General features: G+C 34.2%; 1 pseudogene; it reads right to left on the bottom strand.

The window, feature by feature from the left end:
• Window positions 1-2,600: 2,600 nt before the first annotated feature.
• LOC109676596 (olfactory receptor 5D18-like) lies at window positions 2,601-3,278 on the bottom strand (annotated as a pseudogene).
• Between the last annotated feature and the right edge of the window lie 19,746 nt (window positions 3,279-23,024).

The raw sequence follows: 23,024 nt of genomic DNA, 5'->3' as shown, positions 1-23,024 counted from the left end.
ATTTATGTATAGTGACTATGAAAATATTTGCATGAATGTTTAATATTGGGTCAGGCATGGTGCCCCACAAAGTAATTACAACTACTTGAAAGTTAGACATAAAAAGATGATGATTCAAAACCAGCCAGGTTAAAAACTAGCAAAACTTTATCTCAACAAGCTGAGAGTGATGATGCATGCCTACATCCCAGCTATGTGAGAGGTGGAGGTAGGAATATCCTGGACTGAGTCAGCCAAGGCAAAAATTCTGTGTTAAAGGGCTAGGTGTTTGTCTCAAGTGGTAGAACACTTCCCTAGAAAGTGCAAGGCCCACCTTTTTCTGGTATTTGAGGATCTCTGATTTGGCTTCTGATCCTACATCCTACATAAAAGAGCTGTTGAGTGTGTGACTAATTTTATAAGACCAATTCACACTTTATTTTTGTTTTTATTTTGTTTTATCATTTTTACATTTACCAATGTGTGTTTGCATTCTTTGCCCCCCTCCCCCCCATGCAGAACCTGTTCCATCCTCTTGTTCTCTGGTTTTGTTGAAGAGAAAATATAAAAGATAATGAGAAAGACATAGCACTTTGCAACTTTAAGATAAAGTAGCTATATGGATAGATTCCTAGCATTGCTTTCATGCACATGTATATTACAACCCATATTGATTCATCTCTACCAGATATAACTACTTCCTAGTCCCCTTCTCATAGTGGCCTCTGCCAATTTAAGATTACTATATTCACTCCTCTACAGTGAGCACATCAACCACATTCAAGTCTTAGGTTTCCTTCCCTTTCCCTATTCCTCCTATGAGCATTCTCCCCTTGGTATGTGACCCATGTCCAATAATATTACTGCATTTGCTTTAGTAATATAACCACACATGAGGGAGAATATGAGATTTTTGGTCTTCTGAGCCTGGCTAATTTTGCTTAAGATGATGTTCTCCAGTTCTATCCATTTACTTGCAAATGACATAATCTCATTCTTCTTTGTGACTGAATAAAATTACATTGTATATAAATACCACATTTTTTAATCTACTCATCAGTAGTGGGTCATCTTGGCTGTTTCCATTGCTTGGCTGTTGTGACCAGTGCTACAATAAATATGGTGTGCAAGTGTCTTTGTAATAATCTGAGTCACATTCCTTTGGGTATATCCCTAGGAGTGGGATTGCTGGATCATGTGGCAAATCTATGTTTAGTTTTTTAAAAAGCCTCCATATTGTTTTCCAAAGTGGTTGTCCTAGCTTACATTCCCACCAACAGTGTATGAAGGTTCTTTTTTCCCAGCATTATCAACAACATTTGTTGTTAGTGGTGTTCTTGATACTATCTATTCTAATAGGAGTGAGATGGAATCTTAGTGTGGTTTTGATTTGCATTTCCTTTAGGGGCAGGGATGCGGAGCATTTTTCATGTGTTTTTTTGGCCACTTGGACTTCCTCCTTTGAAAAAGTTCTATTTATTTCAGTTGCCCACTTCCATATTGGTTCACTGACTTTTGGGAGGTTTAGTTTTTTGAGCTCCTTGTATATTTTGGTTATAAGTCCTTTGTCTGATGTATAGAAGGAAAAATTTTATTCCACTCTGTGGGTAGTATCTTCAATTTACAGACAATTTCTTTTGTTGTGCAGGAGCTTTTTAATTTCATGTAGTCCCCTTTTTCCATCTTTCCTCTTACTTTCTCTGCTGCTGGAGTTCTACTAAGGAAGTCCTTGACTATACCTATTGCTTCCAGAGTATTTCCAGCTCTTTCGTGTACTAACTTCAGAGTTTCAGCTCTGATGCCTTAAAGTCCTTAATCCACTGTGACTTGATACTAGTATGGAGCAATAAGCATGGATCTAGGTTCAGTTTTCTGCAAGCAGATACCTAATTTTCCCAGCAATATTTTTAAAAAGGGTCTGTTTTTTTCCTTCATATGTTTTTGGCAGCTTTGTGAAAATAAGATGGGCATAGATGAGTGGATTCATATCTGGGTCCTCTATTCTTGTCCCCTGGTTATCGTATCTGTTATTGTGCTAGTACCCTGCTATTTTTATTGTTATGGCTCTGTGGTATTGTGATACCTCCACCTTTGCTCTTTGTGCTCAGTATTGCCTTGATTATTCATAGTCTTTGGTGCTTCCAAATGAACTTTAGGATAGATTTTTCAATCTTTATGAGAATTTCATTGGTATTTTCATGGGAATTGCATTGCACATGTAGATTGCTTTTGGTAGTATAGCTATTTTTACTATGTTGTTTCTGTCAATCCATGAAATTGGAAGATCTTTCTACCTTCTGTAATCTTCTTTGATCTCTTTCTTCAGTGATTTATAGTACTCCTTGTAGAGGTCATTTACATCTTTGTTAAGTTTATTCCTAGGTATTTGATTTTTTTTTGAGGCTATTGTAAACAGAATTGTTTACTTATATTTTTTCTCAACTTCTTAGTTTTTGGTATGTAGAAAGGCTACTGATTTTTGTAAGTTGATTTTGTATAATGCTATATTGCTGAAGCTGTTTATAGTGTTTAGTTGTGTTAAGGTGGAGATTTTTGGGTCTTTGAGGTATAGGATCATGTTGGCTGCAAATAGGGATACTTTGACTATTTCTTTACTGGGATCATGGGATCACTACTGTGTAAACCACAGAGGCCATTTTCACTGTGAGTCTGGAGCTTTGGGAATTGGGCACACAGTACACGAACAAGGTGGTGTTGTGGAAGATGGTGATGGCATCAGCTGTGAAGCACAGGTGGAGAAGGCTTTGCAGCACTCACTGGAGGAACACATCTTCAGGATGGTAGCAATAATGAGCAAGTAAGATAGGAGAACGGCAAGCAGTGTGATGACAACATTAAATGCAGAAAAAAATGAGCATCAGTAGCTGATTGACAAAAGTGTCAGAGCAGCAGAGGGGAAGAAATGATGAGAACTCACAAAAAAAGCAATCAATGGTGCTGAAACCACTGAAAGATAACTGTAGAGCACAGCGTTTAAAAATCAAGGATCAGACCTTTCCTCATGCAGAGGACCCCAGCATCAGCATGGCACAGAGCTTCTAGGACAGGACAACTGTGTAGAGCAGAGGGTTGCAGATGGCCACCAAACAGTCATAAGACATTGCTATTAACAAAAAGGCTTCAGTTACCACAAAGGTAGCAAAGAAATAGTATTGTAGCACACATTCTGTAAATGAAACAGCTCTGTCTTCAGCAACTATGTTCTCCAGCATCTCAGGAGCAACGGTGCAGGAATAGAAGAAATCCATAAATGAGAGGTGGCTGAGGAAGAAGTACATGGGGTGTGCAGTTTGCCATTAATTTTATTTATGAGGATCATCCCAATATTCCATACCACAGTGACTCTGTAGATGGCCAGAAAAATAAAGAAGCGTGGGACTTGCAAATATATGAAAGTTAAATTACAACCTCTATGTTTATTTTAAATTGATTTTCACATAGACTGTAAAGTCTAATTTTATAAGTTCAGAAAACATAATACTAACACAATAATTATGACAGACCTCTATTAGTAACAAAACCCCAAATTTCTAAACAAATTAATATTTATAACATATTTACTCAATAAGACTAAGCACCAACAATGATAAAAACTATTTTTTTGCCTATATAGTTAATTTCATATTGCACTTTACTCTGTTTCTTTGTCTTACCCAGTAAATCTAAATTCAAAATAAGTCTTTTTTTTTTCACATAGCATGTTCTTTACCTCTGGGATTACTAATTATCAGTCTTTCCACCCTGCCACAGGTAATAATAAAATTAGGAGAGGTTATATAGGAATTATAGTTTATTTCCTCATTTTAGAGATGAAAATTAGTAGCCAGAGAAGTCTTGAAGTTTTCAATGACCTGTTATGCAGACCAATGTACGCATCTATGTCTAGAGCTCTGATTGTCAGACTCCTAACAATGTATCCATTTCTAACTCCAGACTCTCTATATTCAGATATTAACATTTCCATTATTAATTATTACATTTTCAATTAGTGAGAAAACTAGAGATTGCAGACCTCTATGAAATATTCCAATGACAGTGTAAATGTCACAGAGATATACTAGAACACAACATGAAGATAAAACAAATGTGAAATGTTTCTAGTGAAATTTCCACTCAACAATAACTGACTGTAGCAAAGACTGACATATAAACATTCTCATGATACTCAGTAGCAGTCTAGTTCTAATGAAGTAGGGTTCCTTCTTCCTGAGATGATTTCAGGATTGAAATTAGTGCCACTCTTTCTCTTATATATGAAAATAAAGCTGCTGATGGCAAAGTTATGATCTCTCCTGGTTGTGAGTGACACATGCAATCTTATGTCTATATTTACAACCCTGGGACAGGATCCCTGGAGAGTATGTACTGCCCCATTCTCTAGAGGTAACAAAACAAATAATTAAAATTAATCACCTTTATCTGATGTAATGTTTTTAAAATTACAAAGGTATACATTTTAATTAACATATTAACTCAGTATTACTATGGAACACCTTTTAACATTTCAACACACTTATAGGATATGTAATGATCAGATTAGGGTAACTGGTATACATATTACCTCAGAAATTTATTATTTTTTCTTGCTTGGAATATTCAAAATCTTTTCCATTAGGTAGTGAAAAATATTCATTAATTATTGTCAACCTAGTTCTCATAGAGAACATCAGCTATTATTTATCCTTTCCAACTACACTTCTGTACTCCCTACAATGTTTCCTTATACATCCCCAGGTTCTGAGAACCATTCTAGACTACTCAGGATTAATTTTGTCTTCCACATATAGATGAGAAACTGCTGTGGTTTTCTTTCTGTGCCTGTCTTATGTCACTTAATATACTGTTCTGTCTTTGTTGTTCTAATGACAGTATTTTATAATTTCATTTTTGGGGGCTAAATAATACTTATTATATATTACCACATTTTCTTTATCCACTCATCTATCAATGGGCATGAATTTTGATTTCATATCACAAATGTGGTGAATAGTACTGATGTCTTTTCCAAATACAGATATATTCATATACATATAGATCTAAATATAAATGTAAAATACAAACCTATGGAATATATGAAAAGGGGATTATTAAATTTATGTTTCTTTTAAATCAATGTTCAGATAAACTTCAAGGTCTAATTTTCTAAGTTCAGAAAACATAATATTAACTTGATAACTGATTATGACAGTCCTATATCAGTAATAAACCCCCCAAATTTCTAAACAAATTAATATTTATAGCATATTCACTCAATGATATTAAGCATAAACAATAATAATATTAATTTTTTTGCGTATATAGTTAATTCCATATTGTACTTTAATCTGTTTCTCTGCCTTAACCCTGTAACTCTAAATTCAAAATAAGTCATAATTTTTTTTCACATGGCATGCTCTTAAACTCTGGAATTTCTAATTCTCAGTCTTTCCACTCGGCCTCAGGGAATAATAAAATACATTATGTATATATATTTAAATCTTTAGGAGTGGGACAGCTCCTTACATGGTACTTTTATGTTTTTTTATTTTAATATGATAGAGGGCTTTAGTGTTCTGTCCTGGCTGTTCTTGAGCTTGTGATCATACACAATCCCTTTGATTAAAGGTATGTACTGTAATGATGTTTTATTTATAATTTTGTGAAGAACTCTATGCTGTTATATTTAATGGTGATATTAATTTACATTCACTGCAACATTGTATGAGAGCATCCCTCTCTGACTAAATGAAGCCACAGAACAAATGGATTTAACAGGAATTTGTAGAACAATTCATTTAACATTTGAGAACTGCACATCTTTCTCATCTACACACAAAGCAAACTATAAAGACAGATCATAAATCAGGCCACAAAACAAGTGTCAAAAATTTCAAAATCATTGATATAGCAAATATGATCCAATAGTATGTGAAAGAGATTACATACTCATGAACAAATTTTATCCTAGGATGCAGTGGTACTTCACTATAATATTATACAAATCAATAAATGTAATACCCCACATCAACAGAAAAAAGAATGAAAATTATAATAATCTCAATAGATGTATAAAAAGATTGTGATAATATTTCATACTCTTTCATGATTTAAAAAAATCTTAGGAAGTGGAGTTTTACTCAGCCATGAAGAAGAAAGATAATATATTATTTGATGGAAAATTGATGGAATTGGAGATTATCATGTAAAGTGAAATAAGCAAGACAAATAGCACCTTTTCTCTCATTGTTGGAGCTAGGGAAAAAAAACAGGAGTGAGGTTATCATATGCTGCTGGTAAGAATGTAAATTAGTACAACCAATATGGAAAACAGTATGGAGGTTTCTTTAAAAAAAAATTAAAAATAGACCTGCCATATAATCTAGCACTACCACACTTAGGAATAAATCTGAAGGAATTTAAGTCAGGTTATGAGAAAGGCACCTGCACACGCATGTTTTTTGCAGCATTATCCACATTGGTTAAGCTATGGAAACAGCCAAGATGCCCCATTACTGATGAATGGGTTAAGAAAATGTGGTATTTATACACAATGGAATTTTATTCAGCCACAAAAAGAATGAAATGTTGTCATTTTCAGGTAAATGGATGGAACTGGAGAACATCATCTAAAGAGAAGTTAGTCAGGTTCAGAAGTTCAAAAACCTCATGTTTTCTCTCATGTGTGTAATATAGACCTAATACAAATACAGCAATATTAGGAAAAATAGGTCACACTAAGTAGAGGTCACTTATGAGAGGGGTAGGGTAAAAGAAGGAAATTATGAAGTTGAATATGGTTGATGTGTTCTCTACACATGAATGAATATAGAATTTTTAAACCAGCTGAAAGCATCATAAAAAAAGAGGCTAAGGTAGAATGAAGAAAAATGGAGGAGATTGGAAATGTTAGAAGAAAACTGTTTGTAGCTATTTTAAATAAACAAAAATGTCATTTTTTTTTCTTTTTCTCAGAGAACAGGAGCGCAAAACAGATCCTCCGGGGTATGGAGGTGTACCAGTGGAATAGGTAGGGTGCAGGAAAGAGTATAGGGGAGTGAATATAGTGCAAATATTGTGCACATATATACATCGAAAATTGATACCTGTTGAAACTAATCCAGGAATAGGGGTAAAGGGCGATATAGGAGAACCATTGAGGAGGTGAATTCAAGTATGATATATTTGATACATTGAAAAACTTTTGAAAATTCTGCAATGTACTCCCACTCAGCACAACAATAAAAAACAAACAAACAAAAAGGAACAATGAAAGAACATGAAAATAAAAATGAGGCGGTGGAAGGGTAAAGGAATAGGAGCAGATGAGAAAGAGAGCTAAGGTGTGAACATGATCAAATTACATTTTATGCACATTTGGAAATACTCCAGTCAAGTCCCTTACTTTGGATAATTAATACATGCTAAAAAATGAAGTAAAAAACATAAACTAGAAAAATGTCAGTTATGTCATGTCAATAATCTAGATAAGAATATGGGAAATCCTTGTGAATAAGCAGCATTCAAGAAAAAATCATGAGTTTACTTTCAGGTGCTAGTTTTTTGTTGTTTTAATACATGTTTTACATTTCCTTAGCAATTTTCCTCTATCTTTTTGACTATTTTAATAAGTGATGTCAAATTTTATTTAGACCTTCATTTTAACTGTATATATCTTTCACAGAAAACAGGATATATAATAAAATTTCGAGGATAATCACGTTGAGATTCATCATCTTAAATTATTTTTTAGTATTTTGTGTTTTATACATTTAAAAATATTCTATATTTACATCTGGAAATATTATTTTTAAAAATGTCTCTAAGGATCAAATATATAAATGAGTTTATTCCAATGTTTTAAGGACCTGTATAGTGAACAGCATACTAATATTCAGATGTCACTACTATTTTGTCCTTTCTCTAGCTTCAACTTCATTTTACCTACATTATCACAGAACAGAGTATAGGTTTGATATTGCACATGATATAAATTATTTGTTTAAAGATAACTATGGCTTAGAATTAAAGTTGTAAATAAAAAGCCCACCAACTCTTTTTTTAACCAAGAACTGGCAGATTTCAGTAGTAAAAAATAGAAATAGGGATGAAAGAAAGCAATAAATCAATATGTCATTTAGGAAGGGAACTTGGTTCAGGTAAGACCGTTTCTGAAGTACAGCAATTGACTGTGGATATGTAAGTGCTTTCATGAAGTGTTTCACACATCTGGTCCCTTGTGAATAGAGGTTACATAAACTCTAGTATCCTGGGGGAGAAGAACTCACCCAGGGAACAATGTTTCCTTTTCTCTGGATATCATTTAAAAGCTTGATGGGGGAAACACCCACCACCATGCTCAGATGATTGTTGGCAAGATTAAGTTTTTCAGCAACACATTAAAAAGATTATTCACCATGACCAAGTAGGCTTCATCCCAGGGATGCAGGGGTGGTTCAACATACGAAAATCAATAAACGTAATAAACCACATTAACAGAAGCAAAGACAAAAACCACTTCATCATCTCAATAGATGCAGAAAAAGCCTTTGATAAGATCCAACATCATTTCATGATAAAAGCTCTAAGAAAACTAGGAATAGAAGGAAAGTTCCTCAACATTATAAAAGCTATATATGACAAACTTACAGCCAGCATTATACTTAACAGAGAAAAACTGAAACCATTCCCTCTAAAATCAGGAACCAGACAAGGATGCCCACTATCTCCACTCCTATTCAACATAGTACTGGAATTCCTAGCCAGAGCAATTAGGCAAGAAGAAGGAATAAAAGGAATACAAATAGGTAAAGAAACTGTCAAAATATCCCTATTTGCAGATGACATGATCCTATACCTTAAAGTTTTTCAAGAGCTCTTTTATGTGGACCTTACTGTCTATAATATTGGATGAAAGATGGCTCATATCCTTGCAAAATGGTTTACTTAAAATTATTCATCTTTATTTATTTATTTATTTATTTTTTAAGGGAGGAAGTTTTATTTTTGCTCAGTTTTTCAGTTCATCATGACAAAGCAGAAATTAACATCCTGGCAAGCAGGAAGCAGAGAGGAGAAAAATATAGGAAGTGGTCAGGGAAAAATATATCCTAAGGACTCACCTCCAGTGACCTACTTTCTCCAACCAGACCTCATCTCCTACCTTCCATCATCACCCAGTAACGCCATCATGTTATCAATACATCAAGTTATGAATACATTCATTTGGTTGAGTCCCCATGATCTAATATTTCTGGAAATGCCATCACAGACAACCACAGTGGTGTATTTAACTAACCTCTTAGGCATTTCTTAATCCAATAAAGTTGACAATTGACCATTACAAGTATCAGAGATGATATACTTGATAGCATTTCCCAAAGTTGATCACCAAACCATATTTTCAAAGCATCTCTTATGGGAAGGTTTCCCAGTACAGACTCAGCTAAGTGCTATAGTATGGTGTCTGGGGTTATGTATCTGAAGGAGAAAGGGATTGTCACTTCTGCTTGCTAGAGAGCACCTAGTACAAGGTGGCAGAGACAATTTATTTTTAGGTTGGCCTACAGGACTCAAGTTATTGTGGTTTTTGGTTAAAAACTCTTTGCACATGTGAGTCTCCCAAACTTTCCCACTTACATGATAGTAATCTAAATTTCTGTCAAAGACAGATTGAGCTTCCCATTGTGCTTTAAGAAATAGAATTTGCATTTACATTTATACTGCATCAAACATTTTATATAAGTTATGTATGAACTATCTTACTTGATTTTCAGAAGACTCCTAACAGTTGAGCATGTTGTATAGGAGATGATAGTCATAACTCTGACCGAAATACACATATTCTTGTTCCCATTAAACTGTGATTCAGGGAGCTTAAATAACAGAATGGCTAACAAGAATAGGAATCACGGAGATAACCCTAAGTCTCTTTCTGTTGAAGTGCCAAGGATAATTTAACTTTTTTCTTAGTTTTTTTCTTAGGAAAGATTCATTAAAGTAAGGTGGACTTCAGTAAATACCCAATTTATCAATGTATTTCTGGTACCTTTTGAAGATACAACTTTTGGTATCTTCTTAGCCAGTTAAGGAAAAATGAAAGTTGTTAAAATTGATGAAACATTTCATGCTGTGGTCTGGGAACAATCTTGCCTACATAGGGAACTGCAGAGTTTCTTACCTGCCAGTACCATCATGTCTGGCTTTCCAACATTGATGACACACAATGCTATGAAATAGTTTTGGAACTTATATTCAGTCACTGTCAGCCTGAGAGTATTTTTGTCCAGCCAGACTCCTTGCAGGAAGTGTAGCAGTCTAAGTCCCAAGGTTGTCAACCTATGTTCCACAAAAGATAGCCTTGAATAAAGTTCATTCTCAGTCCCATTCTTTCTCAGCTTTGTACTCAGGCAATGTTAGCTCCAGTTTTGTGCATTATTTCATTTTTCCTTCATTAACTCATTTGATTCTTCTACCATCTAACATGGTGCATTATACTTATTTACTTATACATATACATTTGTGTGTTGTATTTGTGACTATATACATCTTTTATCATTTATTGACTTGTTTCAAGAATTTGGAATGTGGTGTATGAAAAAGATAATGATAAGTTTAGTAGTATACATCCTGATTTTGGTAGAAATGCTTGTAGTGATGTATATGAAATTTTATGAAGTAGGAATCAAGTTTTCATGAGTATAGTGCTTTCCCATGAGTTCAGATAACTGAATTTTACTGTACTCTCAGGTAACAAATTGAGAGGGTAAATGACATTGGACAAATTTTCCTATAACATTTGTACTCAGCAAAATTGTAGTCCTCTTTCTTATTAACTCATAAGATTCTTATAAATGAATATCTACCTAAGATAAAAAAAAGAGACATTTTGAAAAGCATGATTTAGGAAAAATTTGAAGTGTAAACTGTGTTTAGACACAGTTCTGATATGTAGTATTAGCTCTCTTATATTTTATGTTTAAATTAATTGTGAAATGCATCAATACTATTTTTTAGCTGAGAATTCTACACAGTAAGAAAGCACAGACTACAATAAAGAGGGGAGTACATTTTTCCTGGTTATTAGCAATTTGCAAGACCCAGTGTCAAAATGAGTGGGGGTAGAGGAAGGAGAGAGTGGTGTGGTTTCATGAAGTACCCTAATTTGAGATAATTACTGGATTACTTTCTTATTATTTTTGATTTGTATATTGTAAAATGTTTGCTTTGTGCTTAGCATGAGGCTTATAAAACTATCTTTTAAGGTTAAGAAGTTACTTTGATATAATGCCAACACAACCTGATCACAAATATAAGACCAGAACAAAAAAAGAAAGGAAAATGTACTGATAAAAATTTAAACTTACACTGCATGTCTTCTCATGATCAAAATCTTGGATATCCCATTTTGGTTATTGCTATATTACCTAACTCATAAGACAGTAATGTGATTATCATTTTAAAATTCTATCATATTTTGTCTTTGTACTAAATGTATGGGTGTTTTATGTACTATGCTTACAGTATCAGAGCATTCTAATATGCAATGTGTAATCCTGAGCTTGGCCCCTGAATTCTAACTTCAGGAACATTAGGTTTGTGGCTTATTAATAAACCATGAGCAAATTTTATCATGGTAGTAAGTTGAAATACTCTGCTCACATAATTAACTACAAGTTCCAAGTTATTTGATATGTTACAAGCAAAAGCAGTTGGTTGAATTCATTCCCTCTTTCCCAGATATGTACCTCATGGATTCTTGATCTAGTTCCTTGTACTGATATCAGCTCAAGAAGCATAGACTTAAAAAAAGAAGACATATACAAAGAATTTTGAGTACAAATGCTGAATTTTTTACCAGTGCTAGAAAATAAATGTAAAATTATTGAACAAGAAGTAAAAGTGTTTACTAAGAATAAAGCAAGAGGATTAGTGAATTGACTTGAAATATTTGCAAATCTATGTTATGAGAGGGGATAAAGCAATATTGTTTGTTTTTCAGATAATCAAAAGGAATTCTGTTAAGACCTGTATGTTATGAGAAAAGCCAGTAGTAATAAAGCATATCTTAAAATAAGATATCCTTAAAAACAAGACATCCTAAAAAACAGAATTGACTACAATTATTAATGCAATAGTTTGCTTCAATGACAAGGATTAAAGAGTTATTAGATGTGTTTTAGTGTAAAACATTGAAAGTAAAAATATTGTTAATAAAACTGAATACAAATCATGCTAAAATTGTCAGGAATTCTTCCCTTTAAAAAACCATCGTGTCTTGTTTTCATCTTGGCATAAAGATTTTTAGGACAGTAATTTAGTTACTATTTGGCTGAATATACTTTAACTATTCCAGAATTATTTCTCTAAGCTAAATTGTAAACAAGTTTATTAATATAGTCATTTGCATTAGTAGCACAATATGTATAAAAAGTCTTAATGTGTGTGGTTTTGTCCAATACAGGTAAATGACTTTTGAATATGAAAAGAATTATTTTCCCAAGATTTGTGACCAACATTCACAAAAGTTTGCCTAATCTCCTACAGAAGAGTGTGATTTTGTAGCTGATGCTCTGTGCCTAAGACTAGTTGTGGCAAGTTTCATGGGAGTCTCAGTTGCACCAGGCGAGGCTAAAATTCATGTCAGTTCTCAGATGTGTTCATAATGGTCAATCATATTCATTATGTCTCTTCATCCATTTCCATAATCTATCATGTACTTAAAAATTAATCACATGAAATTTCCCAAACTCAGATTTCTCAGTATTCAGACTCTTTTTTAGAAAAGCAGAAAGTTTATATCAGTAAGTCTTACATATTTCTTTCATTCTTATTTGGGCACCACTCCTAAGTTTGTTACAGGAAGAAAGTATTTTTTTACTTATTTTGCAAGACATGCTACATTTCATAGTACTATAGTTTAATAGATGTTAGTTACTGATAAGTAACTGGTTATTTTTTTGTATTTAATACAATATGTACTAGAAACAGAATACACAGCAAGGAGAAGATAGTCAATATGGAATGCTTAAGAGTATCTCCGTATACTTCTTTATAAGATCATGTCCTCTTGAACATTTTAAGTTTTGAAGATTGCCATGTGGTAGAAAAAATAGTTGCAACAAAATAATCAGTGTATTCTCATACAACCAACTTAAAATAATCATATATATATATGATCATATATACATATATATATGATCATATATAAATCATATATAAATGTTTTATGATCCTTCACAATAGGATATACCAATTATAGGTAAATATTCTTTATACCCACACAGAAATGTGAACAACTGATTCAAGACATGTCCCCCAAATAATTTGACAGTTATCTTATTTATACATTAATGATATTTAATCTTCAGAAACATTACCATGATGTGAAGTTTAGATCTAAGGACTATGGTAAATGTTTGCCTGATTTTACTACAAGTCTACCATGTGGTAGTATAATTACATATTACTATGGGGAATTCTACTTATAAACATTTACAGGTAATTTACATAAAATAATATTGATAGCTATTACATTTTATTCACAATAAGCAAACTATAGTCAAATAGGCAAATTTAGCTATCTATAATCAAATATTCAAAGTGCAGATGAAATAAGAATAAAATGTTAAGCACAACAGTCCTGAGTACAAGGTGACCATACTTGTTTGTATTCATTGGTTTACGTTGAACCACACTTGTGTTATTGCCAAGTAAAATTCCCATGTTTCTAGACTATGGTGTTATGATGCTTGATTTAGGAAACTACAGCTCTATGACCACATTTTTGCTTTTGGGATTCTCAGTATACCCACACCTACAGATACCTTCTTCCTCATGTTCTTTTCCATCTCTTTATTTATTCTGGTGGAAAACTTGGGCATATGTGTTGTCAAAAGTATCATTCTCAAGCTTTATATACCCATGTGCCTTTTCCTCAGCTCTCTTTCACCTTTTGATATTGTTATTCTATTGTATTTATACCAAAACTGTTAAAGATCTTATTTGTAGAAGACAGAATTCTCTCTTTTGAGTGATGCATGACCCTATTTGTTTTTGGATGCATATCTGTGATGACAGAAATGTTTCTGTTAGCATTGATTTCCTATAATGGACTTGTGACTCTTGGTAACCCTCTGCTATACATATATGTTCAGTGTCTTAAGCTCAGTGGTTTAGTTATAGCAGGAAATTTTAGATGGGATAGATTATGTTTCTTGACACACCCATATAGTGTATGCTCTAACATTTAAATCTTCTAGACTTCTGAAAACTAGAAAACTCATGTATTTCTCCAAGGCCTTCTTTTTTAATCAAATGCAATATAACTTTCAATGGTCTCTAACTTCTACCTAGGATACTGTGAGTCTTCTTTCAGTAAAGAACTGACTCATTAATGTTTGCCCTCTAATTAGCCTGGCCCCTGCCCCTGGTACACCTGGCATCTAATGAAGATATTACACCAAATGGTCAGCCCTTAACTGCCCAGTATAGTGGCAGTCAAAACAGTTAAAAATAGCTATAAGTATAAAAACCTATAGGAAAAGTAACCATAAGACTCTCTGTCATTTTTCAAAATAAAAATTTGTATCTTAATCCTTTCTGCGGTACCTAGCATGGCCCCTTCTGATGCTCCTATCATTGTTAATATTTGGGTCATTCCTTCCAAGCCAGATTTATCTCTTACAGAATAAAAGCCTTTAAGTCTCAAATCACTTGGCAACAGAGCTATTCATCTGTATAGATGAAGGAGATCTCAATGAGCAACCTAGATCTCCATCACTTTACAGGACAATCAGACACCTGGCTCCCAAATAATTAGCCATGCTTGGCTCAGGAGCTGCCCTCACCTGGCTGGGTATCACCCATGCCTTTCCCCACTCATTGATTACTAGGTTGGAATCACCTGGTTCTCCACTTCCCATAGCTTTCTGTATGTTTCAAAAGCACCTGAAGAGCAGAACAGAAGCACGCTCTCTTGGCTTCCAGCTTCCACCTGGGACCTACCATACTCCCCTTTGTATTTCCCTTCCCTAAATTTAATAAACTGCATTTACACCCACATGTCCTGCCATGGATTTTTTCCACAAAGGAACAAAGAATTTGGAAGTCTTCTGATCACAGACTGCACCAGAACCATCAACAATTGTGCTTTAAATTGAGGAAATAATTACTGTTACAGTGGGAACAGATATTTCATTGAAGGTATTAAATTATTGTATAAGTAAATGCAAGGAATAACAATAGAGTACACATATGTATTAAATCACAAATTAACAAATATGGGTATTGAGACACAAGTGCTCATGTAGGAGGCACTCAAACTGCTTTGGCTGAAAAGCACTGAAACCTTCCTGGACCCACAAATAAGCTAATAACAGGAGAAAACTATGTCACCTGTCCTATATTTTGTATCTGTCTTTGCTCTAAGCCATCCTCTTTGCAGTCACTTTTAAATCACCTTGAATTTCAGGAAAGACATTTGATAACATCTCCATGACAAGGGACAGAAAGAAATTCCTTTGCATTCACTACCTGCCTGTTTCCAGATAACATCTCTGGAGTCTTTCCCAGAACAAGGACTGAGATAATGACCAGACCACACATGCGGCTCAACTGTTTAGCTATGATAACTTTTTTCACCTACCCCCCAGTTATTTTTGTCGATTTAAGCTGATAGCTTACGTCTATTCCTCAGAACATGGTTGAAGATGAGCTGAGTGCTTACTCTGCCTCCTCCCATGGCATGTCCTGAACTGTGTAATAAATCTCCTTTCTTTGCCTTCAGCATGCCTCTTTATTTGGCATTTAGGAACTGGTGGCTGGACCCGGTACATGGATCTCAGGTGTTTGCTTTGGGTCCAAAACTCTAATATTAGTACAAAAATAATTGAAAAAAAAAAAAAAACAGAAAGAAAAGAAAAGGGATTTGGGGGGAGCCAGAGGAGACAGTGAAAAAAAAAAAAGAGGACAAAATAATGTGCTGATTGTGACACTGAAAGAAATTTGGATGTGTGATCTAAGGAATTATTAGAATGAAACCAAGGGAGAACATTACTATTAGGGTGAAATAAGGCAGTTATGTTAGGACAGGAGTCCCCCTCACCTTGTAGGTAACTTACTAGAAACTCCCCATCCAGCCCTAAAGAATAACAAACATTCACTTTTAGTCTTTACTAGAAATTCCACACCCACACTTAAGTCATTATCTTGGGACAGTTAGAGAACCCATTGTGGATTTTCTACCCAGGGACCTTCTCCCATATAGACTCCTACCCAATGAATTGAGTTGTCTCCTCACCTATCTATCTCTCCATGTCTATTTCAGTCTAATTATTACTTTTACCGTATCTCTGCCAAAATGTTTCTAGTCCTTGTTCCCTATTGAGCCAGTCATGATTTCTGAATTAATAACTGGTGCTTATACTAGATCTTTGCCCATATTATAAACTCTAAGAAAATTAATAAAAGAAATATTAGAGAATAAAAAATAAACTGTTTTGTGATCATTATAATGTAGAATAAAGTTCCACATGCTCTAAAATTATCTACTTGAAACATCACTGGTTGCAGCTAATATCAGTAATTATATTAATGAGTATTTAATATGGATAGGGTCACTATATTGTGGAGGTAAGGAGCTGAGGTGCGGAGCTTAACAACTTTTCAGAATTGCTTGTTAATAGATGACTGGGGCAAAATATCAACTCGTGTTGACCTGATCCACGGTCAAGATCATTCCAAAGTATCTTATGCATCCTCTAGAAAGCATAGTAAATGACCTATAACAAAGCCTAACTACTTAGCAAAGTTGTTTTTACTATATTAGATTTATTTGTATGATAGAAAGAGATTAAGACTTGAATGAGCCAATTAAATGAAGAAAGGGGAAGGAGAAATATCCAAGACATAATAGTGCTTCGAATGCAATAGGAATAAATGTAAAATCTTAAAATCTTACAAAAGTAAAATTACATTTTTTTGAAAACACAATTCATATATACTAGAATTCCCAACTGTAGGCAATTCTGGCTTAGATATGACAGTGAACTGAACATTACTTATTTCTCATACATATTACAAGTGAGTTTATGAGAGGAAGAATATATTTGGTTCTGAAACCACATTTTAGTTCAAATAGGCCAGTGTACACAACAGACATTAAGAGTTTAAAGTCAGTCCAAATGAACTAGCAATCTTTTTATAGATTTGTGAGAAAGCAGAAGGTAGTCTAGGTATTCTAAGACTGTAAAAGATTAGAGGAATAAGTATTTTTTGTTCTTGGAAAAAAAAATACTGGATGAATTATTATGTAAAGTGACAGGACCTTTTCTATGCAACCATAATGAATAGAATCCATACCAGATAGATCTCTAAAAACATGAGGTTTATTATAAACAAAAAGGTGAAATACCAATATGGAGGATTCAGTAAGACACTGAAGAACCATAAAGATTAGTCTAGATCTAAAGACTAAAAGCCAATTACTAAACCTTCCCAAACAAGATGAAAACTCTTTAAAAATTACAGAAAATCCCTGACATTAACCTTAGAAGAGAATTGAGATTCTAGAGCCCTTACCTGTGGTTGTATGGCAAAAGCATTATTGAGAAACTTCAAGATGACTGAAAGTTTTAGATGTCTAGCTAAAAAATTCTATGCAGATTTGAATATAGCATATTTTAAAATAGTAACATTAAAATAATCTTATAAAATTGGGAATGACTTCACAGTATTGATTTAACTGGAGAAATGCACTACCATATTTTTCTCCTGATTTCAGAAATGCCTGGGTGGGAAGAAACTGTTAAGATAAAGGATGTCAGGCTCTTTTGAATCATCTGTCATGGTATGCCCTGCCATGAATTAAGATATATTCCTCTCTCTCTCTCTCTCTCTCTCTCTGTCTCTCTCTTTTTCTTAACGCCTATTTTTCTTCTTTACTCAACCTCCAAGGAGGAATATTCTAATTTTGCCCAACAAGAAGGAACCAAAAGCAGAATAAGAGAAATCAAAGTATAGGGTTCACTTTTGTTCTTTTCAGATTCTGAGAATACTCACACTTACAGGTGCCTCAATTATTGGTGTTCTTGATCATTTATTGTGTTTTTGTATTGGAAAACCTATATATGATTTTGATTATCAAGGTTGACACCAAATTCCACACTTCCGTGTACTTCTTCCCCAGTCATTTATCCTTTGTTGACTTTTGATATACATCTGTAATTGCACCAAAATTGCTAGACCTGTGCTAATGGAAGACAGGTCTATGTCCTTGAAAGGATGCAGTACCCAATTTTTTTTATGGCTTCATATGTGTGATTACACAAATGTTTATGTTAGCAGTGATGGCCTATGACAGATTTCTAGCTGTGTGTAACCCACTTTTCTACACAGTTGCTACGTCTCTTAAGCTCTGTGATCTCCCAGAAGTTATCTGTAGGGTGGACTCTCTTCCTTGAAGCTCACATATTTTATTTTGGTACTATATTACTGTGGTTCTGGCATCAAAATTCACTTTTGCTGTGAGTCCTCTGCCATCCTTTCTGCAGCCTGCTCTCATACCTTTTCCAGTTAGCTGGCCTGTTTAATCATATATACATTGTGTGAGACTTGTAGCCTTTTCATCATCATTGCCTCCTATACTATAATATTTGTCACTGTCATCAGGATCCCTTCTAAGGGGGTGCTCCAAAAAGCTTTATCCACCTGTGCTTCCCACCTGACTGATATCTGCTTCTGCCATGAGGTCATCCTTCTCTTCAACTGTGTGCTCACATCTAAAAGTTCATTGCTCCTGACCAAAGTAGATACTGTGTTTTACAGCATGGTGGTCCCAACACTAAGTCCTCTTATCTACAGCCTATGAAACAAGGACAAAGGAGAGCATCAGAAGGTTAATCCACATGAAGTTGCTTTCTCACTTATTTTAGACATATATACACACTCAAACACACACACATACATATATACACAAACACATACTTCACTCTCAGTTTGTAAAAATATGCTTTACACATTGTTTTAATGATTTTTATGTTTGTTCTAAAAAATTATTCATAGAATTAGTGAGATAATGTAGATACATATATGATTATTAAATCATATTATGCCTTTAAAATAACTTGTGAGTAAACTGCAAAAAAAGGAAAGAAGGTCTGTTCTTGTCCCAGCTTCACTTGTGAAGAACCCCATTGCGGAACATGTCATAACTTTTCCCTTTTAGCTATATTCTCCATGTATAGATTCCAAGAGAATACATTTTAATTTTCCCCATGTCTGAAATTCATACGTAAGTACTGAACCTTATAGTTTTCATTTTATTGTTTCTGAGTTTCTTTTCAGGATTTTGTTCCAACAAGATTTATGTTATCTATAAAAAATGGTTTTATATTGGTCTTGAGGTTTCCATCAAATGAATATAGCACAACATGCATGCAGATAGTAGTTATAGTACTAATTCCGTCTTGCACGACTGCCTTTTGGAAATGTGGCTATGTACATTTGTGTAGATGTCTTCTGTTGATACCTGTTTCACCATAGCAGTACAAACATTAAATGTACTTAGAGAAATATGATGTTTTTGCTAGTTTGTGATAAAGATAGCTATACAGGGAGATTCCTTGTGTTGTTTCCATGCATATATATTACAATCTCAACTGGTTCATCTCTACCAGTTCTCTTCACTCTCCCCTAGTCTGCTTCCCATAGTGGCTTTGGCCAGTTTAAGATTTCTATATTCATTCCTGTAGAGTGAGCACATCAAACACATTCAAGTTTTTAGTTTCCTTCCCTTGCCCTATCCCTCTTAAGTGACCCATGTCGCATAATACCGCTGCATTTGTTGTAGGTCTATAATCTGCATATGAGGGAGAACATGCAGCTTTTGGCCTTCCGAGCCTGACTAATGTGACTTAAAATAATGTTCTTCAGTTCCATCCATTTACCTGTGAATGACAAAATTTCACTCTTCTTCATAACTGAATAAAATTCCATTGTGGATAAGTACCACATTTTCTTACTCAATTTGTCAGTAGTGGGGTATCTTTGCTTTGATGCATGGCAAAATTTTTCTTTAGTGCATTGTTGGTGATTATACAAATGCTTATGTTAACAGTGATGGATTATGATTGGTTTGTGGTCATTTGCAACCCTCTGTTCTATACAGCTGTTAGGTTTTATAAGCTCTGTGCCTCCTGGTGGCTGGAATCTACAAATGGGATAGAATGTGTTCCTCAACACTCACATATTTTCTTGGTCAATACTCACTTTTGCTATGAGCACTCTAACATATTCTCTGTAATCTGCTCTGATGCCACTTTCTATCATCTGGCATGCTTAATCATTTCCATATTCAATGAATTTTGTAGCCACCTGACCATCCTTACTTCTTATCTCTTCACAGTTGTCCCTGTCATCAAAACGTCCTTTAAGGGAGCACTCTAAAAATCCCTCTCATCTTTATCCCCTACCTGGTCAACATCTGCCTCTTCCACAAGGTCGTTTTTCTACTTTAATAGGTGCTCAAATCTATAAGTTCTTTGCTCCTTGTGAAAGTAGCCACTATGCACTGTTTTACAGCACAGTTATCCCCATGTTACATCCCCACTACAGTGTAAGAAGTAATGATATTGGGGAGACCACCAGAAAGTTAACCTCCATAAGTTTTTTCTCATTCAATATAATCATTCACAGCCACACACACAAAATTCATTTTTTAAAATCTATAATCTGTACATGTCCTTGACTTGTGACTAATAGATATTTCTCCAAATAATTAGTCAAAATTTATTAAGATTAGTTGCACATCATTCTCTGGTAAATGGATGGAATTGGAGAACATCATTCTGAGTGAGATTAGCCTGGCCCAAAAGACAAAAAAATCATATGTTCTCCCACATATGTGACATTAGATCAAGGGCAAACACAACAAGGGGATTGGACTTTGAGCACATGATAAAAGCGAGAGCACACAAGGGAGGGGTGAGAATAGGCAAGACACCTAAAAAATTAGCTAGCATTTGTTGCCCTTAACGCAGAGAAACTAAAGCAGATACCTTAAAAGCAACTGAGGCCAATAGGAAAAGGGGACCAGGAACTAGAGAAAAGGTTAGATCAAGAAGAATTAACCTAGAAGGTAACACACACGCACAGGAAATTAATGTGAGTCAACTCCCTGTATAGCTATCCTTATCTCAACCAGCAAAAACCCTTGTTCCTTCCTATTATTGCTTATACTCTCTCTTCAACAAAATTAGAGATAAGGGCAAAATAGTTTCTGCTGGGCATTGAGGGGTTGGGGGGAAAGGAGGGGGCAGAGTGGGTGGTAAGAGAGGGGGTGAGGCAGGGGGGAGAAATGACCCAAGTCTTGTATGCACATATGAATAATAAAACAATAAAAAAAGATTAGTTACACAATTTATATATATCTGCTTTTATTAAATGTCACTGTTTTATTAAATGTCCATGTGTAAATAACATGGAAAAAGGGAAAGAAAATTTTCCTATGTTTCTCCCAGAATGTAGTAGATTAAGTAATAATATGAATTTTGATATGATCTGAAGAATTATATATTCTAATGAACTACCTGACTTCATCATTTTCATTAGCACATAAAGAGATGCTCACTCAAAAACACTGAATACCTAAAAGGACCATCATTTTACATCTGTTTAATTCTACATAGACTAGTTTGCTGTTGAAAAATGTACACAGCAAATAAGAAACATACAAGAAATATATCTGTCCTTTAAAGTATGGAATCTGATATAATTTATTAATTACATTTTCTCTCTGTTTTATAACAATAATATGTTACATTTGTAAGTGAAATTCATTTGTATTTTACTTAGGTTAACATGAACTAGAAAACTGATTTTCTTTACTAAAAATAAGAGCAATATTTTCTGCATCATTTCTAAATAACCACAAGGCATTTGTTTTTGTACATTTGCTTAGAAATCAAGATAAGGGAGGAAATATGACCAGGAAAAAAATAGAAAGAAATCAGACAAGTCAGTCATTTGCACAGATGGTCTCTGGTTCTGTCTTTGCCATGAAACAAAATGTTTAACATTTACTTGCTGAAAATGTTACAAAAACTTAGGTTCAATAAAGGAATACAAAGGACATGCAAATAAGGAGCAACATGCCAGGCTCTTCCACTCAAACTTGAGCTATAACTTGAGAATGTTAGATTCATTTCTTTTTGCAGAAATAATAGAGATAGACATGAATTGTCTTATACAGTTTATTCTAAGATTATATAATACAACAAGAAGGACATTGATACTGATATAACACAAAGAATTTATTTTGCCATTAGTTATTTATACATTAAAAAGAATCACTCATAAACTCCAGTAGTATACATCAATGAATTGACCCTGGTGAACCAGTTGTGCTGCTCAGGCTTGGAGACTAGGCTGACTTGGTTAGCTGATCTTCAGTCTAGGTCTGCGTGTCTCTCATTTTGGTGAACCATTGCCTTCTGAATCAGAGCAAATCACTTGGTTGAGCCCCAAATCAAGAGAAAAGAAATTATCTTCCTCTTGTAGAATTACAGTCACAAGTCAACTGTTATTAGTGCAGAAAGAAGTGAAGTATAAATCTTAAAATCTGTACAATACTGAGGAAAACAATCGTATGTATGTGTATATATATATATATATATATATATATATATGATTATATACACCTTCCATAACCATCAATTTTAATTGTCTTGCAGTAATTAGAATTAATATGATCACTTTTTGTTGCTTGCAAGACCATGGGTTTAATTACCAGCACACATAAAAAAAGGAAAAGAAATATTTTGGCAGGCAGTGAAGATGAAGTTTCCTCTAATTATTTTCTTTTTAGCTCAGGGTTCTTCAGGCTTGGTGTCCCCAGAGTTAAGCAATTGCATACAAAACAAACAACATGATCATAGAACATAGTTTCAATGTATGACTATTCCTTAAGAGGTCTCTCCTCATTCTGAATTTTTCACAGTAGATAAAAATGTCATTTGTTGGTTCTTTCACTGAGCTCTATTTTTCAAAGT

Source organism: Castor canadensis, chromosome 1, assembly GCF_047511655.1.
Source record: "Castor canadensis chromosome 1, mCasCan1.hap1v2, whole genome shotgun sequence".
Lineage (NCBI taxonomy): Eukaryota > Metazoa > Chordata > Mammalia > Rodentia > Castoridae > Castor > Castor canadensis.
Note: the sequence above shows the minus strand (reverse complement) of the source record. Positions and strands in the feature narration are given on the sequence as shown.